This window comes from Scomber japonicus, chromosome 22, assembly GCF_027409825.1.
Source record: "Scomber japonicus isolate fScoJap1 chromosome 22, fScoJap1.pri, whole genome shotgun sequence".
NCBI lineage: Eukaryota > Metazoa > Chordata > Actinopteri > Scombriformes > Scombridae > Scomber > Scomber japonicus.
Genome location: NC_070599.1, coordinates 587,501 through 590,000, shown reverse-complemented (window position 1 = coordinate 590,000; position 2,500 = coordinate 587,501). Strand labels below are relative to the sequence as shown.

The following is a 2,500-nucleotide window of genomic DNA, read 5'->3' as shown; positions in this document are numbered from 1 at the left end:
AGGTATATGTGGCTGATGGTGTCCTATATGTGACGTGTATTATGTCTACAGTGAATAGAATGTGTGAAAAATTCAATGTTTACTTCCTTCAGTGACACGGACGGGTATAACGGGCCCTGGCGTAGCTTTAAATGGGCTTTCTGCAGCCTGTTTCATCGCTTACGGCCATACCACCCTGAACACGCCCGATCTCGTCTGATCTCGGAAGCTAAGCAGGGTCGGGCCTGGTTAGTACTTGGATGGGAGACCGCCTGGGAATACCAGGTGCTGTAAGCTTTTTTTCTCTCAGCTGTCACCAAAGGAGGGCGCTGTTGCTCCATCACCGCACACAGGGCTTTGAGGAACAAAAGCTGCAATCATTCCAGCTGTGTCTGTATGCACGCCAGAGAGGTGGCACTGAGACGCCTCACTTTCCGAGTAGTTTTTAGGGTTCCAGTTCTCACTGTTACAGCCTGTAAAAAGCCTGCAATCATCTTATAAGCGCGTGTACACAAATAGCCTGAGAAACAAGGTTGCAGTCCTTCCGGCTGTGTGTTTTTCTCCACAGAAAAAAACAATTCCTATGAAAGTAATGTTAAAGGATAGCACGTATTTGATGGCTGAGACACCATTATCCGCCACTCAGATGGTGTGAGGAACTGTCAGTGGTGTCACAGCATGTTTAAATGGGCTTTCTGCAGCCTGTTTTGTCGCTTATAAAACAGGCTTTACATAAAAAAGATTTGATAAGAGAACCAGGTGTGCACTTTTGTGATATCCCAAATCAATCCCCGAGCTACACACACACACACACACACACACACACACACACACAGAGAGAGAGAGAGTATATTATGAATGTGTTTTCATATTAAGTGTTTTCCTTTGCACACTTGGCTGAATGGAGGATTTTTGTGCTTTAGAAATAATTGTAATAGGGGCAAATAGGTAGTGTACAGTAAATATGTGAGATATCAATTAGAATTTGTATGCATTGTAGGTAGGAATGATGTGGTATAAAGTGTAAAGATTAGGTATATGTGGCTGATGGTGTCCTATATGTGACGTGTATTATGTCTACAGTGAATAGAATGTGTGAAAAATTCAATGTTTACTTCCTTCAGTGACACGGACGGGTATAACGGGCCCTGGCGTAGCTTTAAATGGGCTTTCTGCAGCCTGTTTCATCGCTTACGGCCATACCACCCTGAACACGCCCGATCTCGTCTGATCTCGGAAGCTAAGCAGGGTCGGGCCTGGTTAGTACTTGGATGGGAGACCGCCTGGGAATACCAGGTGCTGTAAGCTTTTTTTCTCTCAGCTGTCACCAAAGGAGGGCGCTGTTGCTCCATCACCGCACACAGGGCTTTGAGGAACAAAAGCTGCAATCATTCCAGCTGTGTCTGTATGCACGCCAGAGAGGTGGCACTGAGACGCCTCACTTTCCGAGTAGTTTTTAGGGTTCCAGTTCTCACTGTTACAGCCTGTAAAAAGCCTGCAATCATCTTATAAGCGCGTGTACACAAATAGCCTGAGAAACAAGGTTGCAGTCCTTCCGGCTGTGTGTTTTTCTCCACAGAAAAAAACAATTCCTATGAAAGTAATGTTAAAGGATAGCACGTATTTGATGGCTGAGACACCATTATCCGCCACTCAGATGGTGTGAGGAACTGTCAGTGGTGTCACAGCATGTTTAAATGGGCTTTCTGCAGCCTGTTTTGTCGCTTATAAAACAGGCTTTACATAAAAAAGATTTGATAAGAGAACCAGGTGTGCACTTTTGTGATATCCCAAATCAATCCCCGAGCTTCACACACACACACACACACACACACACACACACACACACACACACACACACACACACACACACACAGAGAGAGTATATTATGAATGTGTTTTCATATTAAGTGTTTTCCTTTGCACACTTGGCTGAATGGAGGATTTTTGTGCTTTAGAAATAATTGTAATAGGGGCAAATAGGTAGTGTACAGTAAATATGTGAGATATCAATTAGATTTTGTATGCATTGTAGGTAGGAATGATGTGGTATAAAGTGTAAAGATTAGGTATATGTGGCTGATGGTGTCCTATATGTGACGTGTATTATGTCTACAGTGAATAGAATGTGTGAAAAATTCAATGTTTACTTCCTTCAGTGACACGGACGGGTATAACGGGCCCTGGCGTAGCTTTAAATGGGCTTTCTGCAGCCTGTTTCATCGCTTACGGCCATACCACCCTGAACACGCCCGATCTCGTCTGATCTCGGAAGCTAAGCAGGGTCGGGCCTGGTTAGTACTTGGATGGGAGACCGCCTGGGAATACCAGGTGCTGTAAGCTTTTTTTCTCTCAGCTGTCACCAAAGGAGGGCGCTGTTGCTCCATCACCGCACACAGGGCTTTGAGGAACAAAAGCTGCAATCATTCCAGCTGTGTCTGTATGCACGCCAGAGAGGTGGCACTGAGACGCCTCACTTTCCGAGTAGTTTTTAGGGTTCCAGTTCTCACTGTTACAGCCT

General features: G+C 45.0%; 3 non-coding genes across 3 annotated transcripts; all 3 read left to right on the top strand.

Annotated features, from left to right (window-relative positions):
• The first annotated feature begins 157 nt into the window (after positions 1-157).
• On the top strand, positions 158-276 carry LOC128384502 (5S ribosomal RNA). The gene has a single exon (XR_008324242.1). It is a non-coding gene; the product is annotated as a 5S ribosomal RNA (ribosomal RNA).
• Positions 277-1,168: 892 nt separating this feature from the next.
• On the top strand, positions 1,169-1,287 carry LOC128384501 (5S ribosomal RNA). Its single transcript, XR_008324241.1, has one exon. It is a non-coding gene; the product is annotated as a 5S ribosomal RNA (ribosomal RNA).
• Positions 1,288-2,203: 916 nt separating this feature from the next.
• On the top strand, positions 2,204-2,322 carry LOC128384500 (5S ribosomal RNA). Its single transcript, XR_008324240.1, has one exon. It is a non-coding gene; the product is annotated as a 5S ribosomal RNA (ribosomal RNA).
• The last annotated feature ends 178 nt before the right edge of the window (positions 2,323-2,500 follow it).